General features: G+C 38.7%; 1 protein-coding gene across 3 annotated transcripts in view; it reads right to left on the reverse strand.

Moving 5' to 3' along the window:
* MYPT-75D (Myosin phosphatase targeting subunit 75D) overlaps positions 1-11,249 on the reverse strand; it is a 531,155-nt gene that overhangs the window by 500,479 nt on the left and 19,427 nt on the right. The gene's annotated exons all lie outside the window — the stretch shown is intronic.

Here is an 11,249-nt window from a genome sequence, read left to right on the forward strand (position 1 = left end):
CCATATAAATAATACATATTTTATTAATATAGTCCGATAAAACATAATTAAGCATTCTCTGGAATGTAGCGGGAGAGTTTTTGAGACCAAAGGGCATTCGAATGAACTCATAATGACCCATAGGCGTTGAAAAAGCTGTTTTCTCAATATCCCTTTCATCCATTAAAACTTGATGAAAACCCTTTGCTAAATCCAATGACGAAAAATATTGGGCCTTACCTAACTTATCGAATAGTGACTCTATGTTGGGTATGGGAAATTTATCATCTATAGTTATTTCATTTAATCTCCTAAAATCTATTACTAAGCGCCATTTCTTTTCAGTCGGATTATTTGATTTTTTCTCTACTATCCACAATGGGGAATTATATGGCGACTTACTAGGGCGTATTATGTTTTCTTTTAGCATTTCATTTATTTGTTTTTCTATTTCATTTTCTAATATTTGTGGATGCCTGTAATTTCTGCAATATATTACTTTATTAGAATTAGTTATTATTTTATGCTTTACGCAGGTAGTTGTTGTTAAGTTTTGACCATTAATGTAAAATGTCTTTTTATTTTTATTTAGAAAATTTCTTAGCAATTTATTTTCTTCCTTATTTAAACTCGTAGGTATTAAATCTTTAAATTTCTCTAATTCAAATTTTTCTAAACAGTAAATTTCTTCATAGGAAATATTAAAATCATTTTCAATAAAGTTTATTTCTCTGTCGTTAATTAAAAGGGTATTATCTTTAAAGTCTATTATTACTCCCAAGGGGCGCAATATGTTTACACCTATTATGCAATCAAACTTTTTATCAATAAAATTAACTAACTTAACTGACATAGTACTATTTTTAATTTTAAATTCACTAGGTAGGTAAACGATAACTTCTTCGTTTATAATGTTATCACCCACCAGGGTATTTAATAAAATATGGGTTTTTAATGGTTTTTTAATTCCTATCTTCGAAAAGAAATTGTAGTCCCCGAGAGTTGTAGCAGCTCCACTATCAATTAAGCACCTTGTTTTTGTATTATTTATAGTAAGTGTAATTATGGGTAGTGATAATTTCGAGGCTGAACAGGAAAATTTTCTGTAAAATTAATAGCATCTATTTCCATTGGCTCTAAATTATTTCTAAAATTGTTATTATATGGCAGTTGTTGATTTTGTTGTAAATTATTGATATTTCCATTGTTATAATTTTGACTTTGGAGGTATCTGTTATCTATGGAAGGGTTAAAATATTGACTTTGAAAATTTGCATAGTTTCTGTTGTTACTACTAAAAGTACCACTATTATTTTGAGTCTGTAAATTACCAAAATTTCGGTTGGAATTGCCAAAACCGTTTCCGTTGCCTCTGCTATTCTGACTACGAAAATTAGGCGAGTTTCTAGAATTTTGCTGCTGTTGGAAGTGACTACCATTTGAATAATTAAACCTATTACGAAAATTATTGGCCATATTATTATTATTTGGATAATTATTATGTTGCAAGTTATTATTAGGAAAACTATTTGCATGTCTATTGCTTACTAATTGTATATCTTTTAATATATTATTTTCCAAATAAAATGTATAAGCTTTGTTTATGGAATTTATATTATTTTGCAGTAAAAGGGATTTTATATGTATTGGTAAATAGTTAACATAAACATCAAAAATTAGTTGCTCATTATTTAAGGGAGTATACATTTCGTTGGGATCCAAAGAGTATTTTGTGTTCATTTCGCTTAATATCATTCGTAATTTACAATGTAACTCTTCAATGTTCCTCGCTTCGACATTAAGAGCATCTGTTCTTAAATTAAAATATGTTCTCTTAATACCAAATTCTTCTTTGAGTTTATTTATAATATAATTAAAAGTAGGGTTCACTAATGTCTCTACAGCTCTTAACGCATTTCCCTGCAAACGGTTGCTTAGAACTAGTTGCAGCGTAACTTTGTGTTCATTTGGAGTTAGCTGCAGAACAGTTGTGACGTCTCTAAAATAATTATTTAGTGAGTACTCACTGCTTCCGGTGAACGATGGTAAGCTCCTCGCTTCCCGTAGGCATTCGGCAAGTGTCAGCGCCATTGTCTTTTTTTTTATTGTGCTGCTTGCTTCTTGCTATTACGAGTAGGTTATCTATTGTATGCTGCTTAAGCTCTCACTGGGCAAACTTTTTTTTTCAAATATCATATCAATGTCACTTTCAAGTTTTTGGATTGTATAGTAAAATTTTTTTTTTATTTAGTAAACTTGATTCACACGTAAGTTTATTTCTTTTTCTCAAATGACAATCACGAATTTTTTAAAGGCTTTTCATATATTTTTTCAGTTTATATTTATAAAATTCTAAATTTGCTTTGCACGCAAATGTTCGATCACTGGATACGATAATTTAATATGCGTATCCCATCCTCGTCGCCACTTAACTTTTCTTAATAAAACACCAATAAATTTATGTTTTAGAATACAGAAAATGTGTTTGTTTATTCTCGGATAGTTACTCTAAGACTGATTTTATTGGTGATGAATAAAATTCAGTTAACTTCAAATTCGAATTTAAAAAATGAATTCTTAAAATTAGCGATAAAATTATTGTGTCAAAGGAGAGCGAGGAGAGAAAGTTCATTGATATTTATACATATATACATATAACTAGTAGGGTACTTAAGTATTAAATGGGAATATTTACATGAATCCTTATAACTTTTGTATTAGTTCATCGATTTTGTTGAATGAAAGCTTATTTTTTTGTAATAAAACAGAGCTTAGAGAGAAAAAAACAAATCTGCAAAAAAATAAAAAGTTTTCGAGATCCTTCCTCGCAAAGTACAAATTTTTTTATATTTTTACAAAAAAATGGAAAAAATCCGTAATGATTGTTCGTTATCTTGGAATCTGCAGGGCCTGAAAAAAGTGTTGTATGCACAATTTTATTACCTTTTAAAAGCTTCAAACCGTTTTGGAATTGATCAATTCGTTCTTGAGATATATATGATTAAGTGGAACCAATTTTTGTTTTTTTTTTTTTGGAAAAAACCGTTATTCGTAAATATCTCAAAAACGTTACAAAAGAATTAAAAATAACCTCGATTTTCGAAATCAGGGGGTGATTTTACATAGGAATTTCATAATGGCGTCTCTTGTGCAGAAAATAAATTGGAATTTGTGATCCAGTGTAATCAGGTTTTTTGTGTTTTCCAAAATGTTATATATATAAAAAGTGGGCGTGGTTATCATCCGATTTCGCTCATTTTCAATATAAATCTATTTTGGGTCTAGATAAGCTCGTGTACCAAATTTTGTGAAGATATCTTAATAATTACCCAAGTTATCATGTTAACGGACGGACGGACATGGCTCAATAAAACTTTTTTTCGATACTAATGATTTTGATATATGGAAGTCTATATCTATCTCGATTCCTTTATACCTGAACAACCAACCGTTATCCAATCAAAGTCAATATACTCTGTGTGCAAAGCACGCTGAGTATAAAAACACCATAAAGCAAAACAAAAACAATCCAAAGTAAACAAATCTCTTATGCAAAACTCAACAGCTGGTTTAAAGAAAATAAAGAAAACAAGTGGCTAAGATAACACAACAGAAATTAAAACACATGTATTTCGGTATGTAAATTTTAAAATTAAAAATTTGCAAACAAAATGGAAGAACGAATTTTTAAAATTGCTTGCGGGCAAATGCATCAGCAGCCAAAATAAGAGGACGACGGCTTGTATAAATAAAATCTGAAGAGTGAAATGCAACATATGGAGTGATAAATATTTTGTTTACAAGTGAATGAGTATGTATGTGTGTTTGCATCATAATACAGGGTGTCCCCTTGCGTATTTTTTTCAAAATTATTTATGCGAACTTTGTAGACTACACCAGAGTCAGCTATGCGGCATTTGATTTGAGAAGTGGATCGCTTGATAGTTTCAAAATTATTAGATTTTAAGCTGCCACTTGTCCTACACTATACCTATTTTGAGAGCCAACCGAACTTATGGGTGGGGCAACGCCTACTTATTAAAAAGAGTTTTTTATCAGGTAAAGATATCTTCAGAACGATTAAAGGTATAGCGACGAAATTTGCTGCGCAATTTTCCTTTTCCAAGAGGAAGGGCTCCAGAAATTTTGGTAGATAACCACGCCGACATTTTGTGTGGCAATAAAATCATATTTATTGTAGACGCATGCATCAAAAAAGTTTTGCATCGAATTTCGGTAGCAGTATTTCCAAACCGTTTAAAGATATAGTGATGTTAGTGAGAGTTAATGCTGAAGTGGTCTATATAAAAATCAAGAAAATTGATTGATATCCACGCTAACTTTCTCTTATACTTATATGTATGTGTCCCCCATGCATAAAGTATTTTTAAGTAAGGTAGGTACCCCTCTGCTAGGAAGGCCAAATGTGGAAAATGTTTCTTATAGCCCCCAGTTATCGCAAAGAAGATATTATTGAAACTCTTTCTTGACCTCGACCAGAACATATTAGACTTTCCAGCACCAACTAAAATAATAACAACATATTCAGCCTTGTTTACTTGCTAGATGGTCATAGATATTGTAATTTTAGGGAAATTTTGCTTATTTGAAACCTTCTTCTAACGCTCGTATCGGTAAACTGTTGAATAAATAACTCCAATATTCAGTCAATTAATAGCGTGTTTAAATCAAAACTGATTCATTGTTACTCAGCTTGCGCTGCTTTTATACTCTGTTTCCTCGTTCAGCCATTTCTCCTAAAGTCTAATAATTTCGCGAACAGTTGTAGCTCATGCTTGGTTAGTTACCAGCTATATACATACATGTATATCTGTAGTCCACGCCTCTCTCATAGCCATAGGCGTGTATATGTGTGAGTAACTACTTCGGCTGATGACTAGATCTGTGTGTGTCTGAGGTATCTCTTCTTTGCCTTGTACATAAGTGTGGCTAGCTTTAATATGTATATGTACATAAAAGTGGCTGCTTCATGTTTTTGTTGTTGCGTGATTATTAACTAACAGCTTAGTGATGCTGATATTCGTCACAATATAATAATGGGATTGCACTGCTACCTTCCCAACTATTAATCTCTCATCTCATACTAACTAAGGTTTTTCAGTTGACTCTTTTAAGAAAATCTTAAGATTGCAGTTATGCTACCCTGTTATCTTTAATCAGGCCATAGGTAGAATTTTTGTAAGCTTGACTTTCTTAATTGCAAGCATATTGGAAGTTTATAACCAGACAATAATTTTTACCCGCTTTCGCGGAGACCTTCTACTTGGCCCGAAACCAAAGGCATTGGACAGAGTTGAGCTCCCCAAAGCTGTTTAGTTGCAGATTGAAATTTCAAGATATTGCAACAAATGCGCACCCTCCAGTAATAACCATGAGCATCTGGTCTAGACTAGAGCATACTGCCTGTCTTGTAGCCTATTATTCACTAACTTTTTCCTCGTTAATATCATATCCCTGAAAACTTAGTGTCATTGAGGCACCATGTACCACACTTCTTTGGTTTGGAAAGGTGGAAACTTGTCACTCTGAAGGACCAACTTTCTGGAACTACTGAAGTACGTTTTAGGTAGAGTGGTGATGAGAGAAAACCTTAACTGGGGTATACAACAGCAACAAAACAAAAGAACAAACAACCATTTCACAAATGTTACATCAGAGCGGCACTATTGTATTCGCAAGCTTATCGATTTTTTATTAAAAATTAACTGATTTAATACCGAAAAGTTATCGATTTGTTGTCGACGACTTATCGTCTTGTTATGAAACTGATACCGATGAAGCTTTAATAGACTATAGTTTCGCTATTGTAAATAAACCGATAAAAAAGAATTGCTTGTCGGTAACGCAGACTTTGTGAAATATGCTTTGAGTTTCATGGAGCGAGCTCTCCAGAAAGTTACGCAAAAACCGATTACCAGATTTCCCATCCTTGTACTGAACTTCGCGGACTTACATGAAATCGACTTAATATAAAGGAGGCAAAAAGGTACCAACATCACAACAAAGCTAACTCCAATATCATCATTTCATTGAATGACGCTCAACCACTAAGTCGATTTGGGTCGTTGCATAACAATCACTAAAAAACCACGGACAGGACCAAACATCTCCCGGAAAACTTTTCTCGCGAACGCTCTCTCGGCACCGTCCATGATTCCGAGCCATCTTTCAGAACAGTTACGTTGAGAGACTTTTAGAGCGTAATTTTTGTTCATCGAGCGGAACTTTAGTTTTCAATCGCCTACTCAGTCCAAATTGGAATATTCTGCATTTGATTTCCAAGCTGGCATTGTTTTCTCTGTAAATGCTGATTCCCAGTAGACGAAGTCCTACGCAGAAATGAGTTTATATTCGCCAACATGGAAATACTTGCCAAGTCGCAAATCCGATTTTTTCTCGCATGACAGCAAGTACTTCATTTTATTTTCATTCACCACAAAACTCACTTTTTTCCTCTCGCAGAACTTACGCCGCATTTGCACGCTCTTTTAACCGATTGTCCCATCGCGGTTGAGACCTGCTGCTAGAATTATCTTCTCCCGCATTATTTACTTTACCGTTTAAACGGTTATCGCCGCCCAATAAGGCGTGCCAGTCTCTTCTTCGCTCTGCCAACTGACGCTAATTGGTCACACCAAGTGAGTTTAAATCGTTTCCACCTGGTGTTACCAGTGCAGTGGAGCCGCTTTCTCCAGTGTTAGCTTAAAGACATCGTAAGATAGAGAGTAGCCTTAACTGCAGCCTCATTGGGGTTCGTATGGCTCGGAGAGGACAACAGCAATTGCAGTAGTTAAATTCAGGAGGTTTATGGCAGCTGTGTAATACTGAATCTACACTATCCTAGGTGTTGTTCAGGTTCCTGTTGGAAGTGAGAAAATGTGTTCCATTATGAAACACCCTGTTCGCACACATTTTTATGTATGTATACTTAGTATATTGATAATTAGCATATGCGCTCATAAAACTTTTTACCAGCAATGTGTTCAACCACTATAAGGCAGTCTGGCTATTGAACAAATGCAACGTTTCCACTTGATCAGCGATCAGTAGTGCTCTGAATGCATGTTAGTGTGTCAAGGAATCTAACAGTTTAAGTGGCTCCAACAGAACATGCAATTACAGTCGAGTCCAAAAATACGATATGCATGTAAACTTACATACATACACGCATATTTACAAAAGAACAGGAATTCTTTGAAAACAATTCAAAAGAATCTGCAAGAATTTTGTTAGTATGATATTCAGCAAGTACTCAACTTCAACTGGCGAATCCGGTCAAACGAGGCAGAATGCAAAAAACATACTAAGTATAAAAACCAGCGTCAGTAAATCTTATATACCTACACATGCACACCTGGTCTGGTAGTACCTTTTAGGTGTGCGTTATCGTGATGTGCGGTTCAGAGTATTTATGAAACCGGGTTAGTTCAATATGCCCTCACCTGAAAGACAGACGTCTGTCTGCCTACTCACGCAACAGAGTGGCTTTTTCTTCCAGGCTATAAAAAACAGGTTTGGCTCAAAGATGTAGAGGAGCACTAGAAGCATGTATTGCATTAATCAGCTCTAAGCAAAACTGTGACTTCAGCCATATTGAAAAAAACGGGTACAATGATGCGCCTCCTTCGTAAAATTATTACGTTGTGTCCGTATCGAATGCGTACCAGGCGCTGTGTGTGATTAATATCATGACATAAATTGGGAAGAGATATGCTCTTTGAGAAAAGCATACAAGCTGAAAGGAAAACGAAGCTATACGTCAACTTAAAATACTCGCGTTGAATGCTCTTTATTAGGCGGGCGAGGCAAGCTATAGTTCCACACGGAATGGATGACCTAGGAGGTTTAACGTGGTCAAATTAACTCGTTCTTGCGATGGTCGGGCTAGCACCTTAATGGTGCTATTTTCCGCAAAGTGCCGGATCAAAATCCGTCGAATGACTACCAGCATCAATAGCACTCCACAAAATCTTCGTGTAGAACCGACGGTTTCAAAGTTGTGGAAGGGTCTGCGGTATACTGTGGTGATCTGGAAACAAAGAGATCCTACAAGCTACCAAATCACTGTAGCGTTTTTCAGGCGGAATTAGTAGCCGTAACCAAAGCAGTAGACAAACTGTGAGAAAATAGCTTAAACTGCAGCCGCGTCGACTTTTATATTGACTGCTAGGCAGTAATTAAGGCAATAGGTAAGCAATATCTGCAAATAGTCGGTATAGGGAGAAGCATACATCTATATTGGATCCCAGGGCATATGGGTGTAGATGCGAATGAAAAAGCGAATGAACTAGCTAAAAAGGGCGCATCCCTACGTCCCAATAAGATGGCGTGAGATAAAGAGAAGGCAAAAGTTGAACATGATCGACCAAGCGGGAAAGGCGTGGACTCCAGCGGGGGCTGTAAAGTGTCGAAGATCATGTGTAGGTCTTACAACTTAAGGCTAACAAAGTGACTCATATCATTAAAAAGAGAGGACTGTAAACTCATGACGGGTATTCTGACTGGACAATGCCTTCTGGCGTCACATGTTTTAAATTAGGCTTGGCCAGTGATATCAGATGTAGGAAGTACGGGTTGGGGGAGGACACGACCGAGCACGTTTAGTGCTCTTGATCTGCGCAAGCCTAGCTAAGACTCCATCTATTAGCAGTGATACAGCTGCCCGATCTCGAAGCAGCCAGTGGCACAGGTCCTAGAAAGGATCTAGTATTTGCCAAGAGGACATTTTATAACATAGGGCCTAGTTTTTGATAGGGTTTTGCAGTTTGGTCATTAAACAAACTTCTGCGAACACTACGGACTCACGGACGTGGAAAATAGCTCCGTGAGGGTTGGGATCTGTCCAATTTTCGTAGTGTTCCTTTTAGTTTTTTCTACATCTGCAAGGCAGATAAGTTTTCATTGAGAAACTTTTCATGGCGAAGTCACTCGGAGTGTTAGCCAAATCACTGCGGATGGGCGACCCCGCTAAAAAAACCTACAGCTTCTTGAAGTATGTTGTCAGTTCCTTTTTAAGATCTTCTGCAACCGAATTTCGTTCCGGTTTGCTAAACCGGAACTTTAGTTCTTAAATAACCCGGTTTTTCCGTTGCCTACATCACTGACGGGCCAACTACCCTGTTTCATTAGCCAAACACATACATTGAAACATACAGGTGCACACCACAAGAGCTGTGAACACCGAACACCCAAAATAGCGGTTAACCAAAGTAAATCTGATTTGCTTTGCTGATTTTCTGGTTAGAAATGTATGACGCTTAGGTATAAGCTTTTGACTTTTGCAGCTCCCAATCTTACTCACAAAGAAGTTATGGTAAGTAGCCGTTACTTTTGTAGAAAAGGAAATTTCCAAGAATTTTGTGTCGTGTACATAGAATCAAAACCAGCAAAAGCTCTGCGAGTTATGTTCTTACTGCCTAGTGAAATCAGAGTTTTAGGAACAGCGGAGAACTGGTTAGACAGTAGATCGCGAAGAAAGTTAACAAAAGTGGAAATTATGAGTGTACTTAGATAATAGCAAATACTAGAAATTCTCTTGGACCTAGCTGTCTCGAGATCTGGCAGTCCTGCCGCAGGGCACGAACAAGGTATTTGCTCAACCGTTACTGACGAGGCCTAACTTATAATCATGTGATGCCAGAAGGCAGTGTGGCCATCGTGAGCCTTAAATCTTCTCTCTTCAGAGGTATGAGCCACGTAAAAAGTATGTTTTGCCATTTCTGCACCCTGGCACCAACCCTTCGGCTCAATTGAGGCCCCAAGATCTCTTTCGAAGCTTAGGCCCAATTAGGGAACTTATCCAGATGCCCAGGCATATTTTGAATTTGAGAAATTATAAAAAAAATCGTTTGTGCTTGTTTGGGTTCTTCGTTACCCAGCACAGTGCACCCAGTGCACAAATAATTTGACAACAACGCTTGCCGCGTCAAGCATGTTGTCGTACGACAAAGAATGGAAAACAAAGCAAATAAAAACAACAACAAAAAAACAAACAACAACAGTAACGCAACAAAGAAGACGGGCTCCAAGAAGAGCAGCGGGCAAAGCAGTAGCAGGCCACGCAGGTACTCCAGGAAATTCCTGGAGAGCCTCTCGAGAGAGGAGGCAATGCTCTTTATAGAGCATATGAGGGACGAGGAATCTCCCTCCACCAGCGCTGGAGTGCGCAGAGAACCGGCTCTTAAACCCGCAAACCCTAAAGGCATTACAGAAACCCAAGGTAATCAAAGCGGGCCACAAGAGCATAGCAAGCAAAAGACGACGAAACCCGCGATCCCCAGAGGCATCTCGGCCACTGGTGAGCAGCGCGGGCATATCAAAAAAGGGGAGCAGGAGGAGCAGGCGTCTAAAAACAAACCCGCGAACCATGGAGGGCCCAGTACCACCATAGAGCAGCGCGGGCCCCCCGAGGAAAGAGATGCCACAACTAAGTGTAGCTCCGACGGTACTTCCACACAAATGAGGGAAAGTAGCAAAGATAACCATGGCAGGCCCTCTAGGGAGCCAAGTAAACATGGGCGCTCACCGTCGAAGCAGGATTCTGGAAGCAGCTCACAAGGCAGCTGCGATAGGTCCCAGAAAAGGAGCGACCTCGAGCGGAACCGGGAAGAGTGGAAGCGGCCTAACAGAAGGCATAACAGGGGCAGGCAACCTGCACTACCACCACCGGGCAGACCAGGATCGCTAACAGATAAATGGCGCCTGGGACTAAGTGGGTCTGGGACAAAATGGTATCTCCGATACCTTGAGGAGGGCCTGTCGCCCAGGGACGCAAGAGCCAGGGCAGACAAGCACAGGCATAAACCAGCCCACGAGCACAGTACAGCGACCGCCGAACGGAGAAACAAAGTCGGAGGTAAAGAACAGCCAGCGGCAGCTGGCCAGCATACACCCGCTCCCGCTGGAAAGCGTAGGATCGGGCAGATCACACCGGAGGAGACTCCCAGTTCAAAGAGGCAACGGGCCCATGCTCCGCAGAACACGACAGCCAGGCGCCGGGAGGATTTGACCAGGGCGACTGGGGGACCCGCTGAAGCAGCGCCAAGACAGCAGAGCTACTCGGACGCCCTCAGGGGTACCCGAGTGGCTGTGCTGCCCAGGAACTACCCGGCGGATGCCCTAAGTCAAGAGGACCTGACAAATCTCCAGGAGCTAATTATGGATGGAGTGTTCAGGGGGTGTGGGCATGCTCTAGTATTTTGCGGGGTGTACTTCCGAGCAGGGCTCCTCCTTGTTGATTGCGAGGACGA

The sequence above is a fragment of the Eurosta solidaginis genome, chromosome 5, assembly GCF_040869045.1.
Source record: "Eurosta solidaginis isolate ZX-2024a chromosome 5, ASM4086904v1, whole genome shotgun sequence".
Lineage (NCBI taxonomy): Eukaryota > Metazoa > Arthropoda > Insecta > Diptera > Tephritidae > Eurosta > Eurosta solidaginis.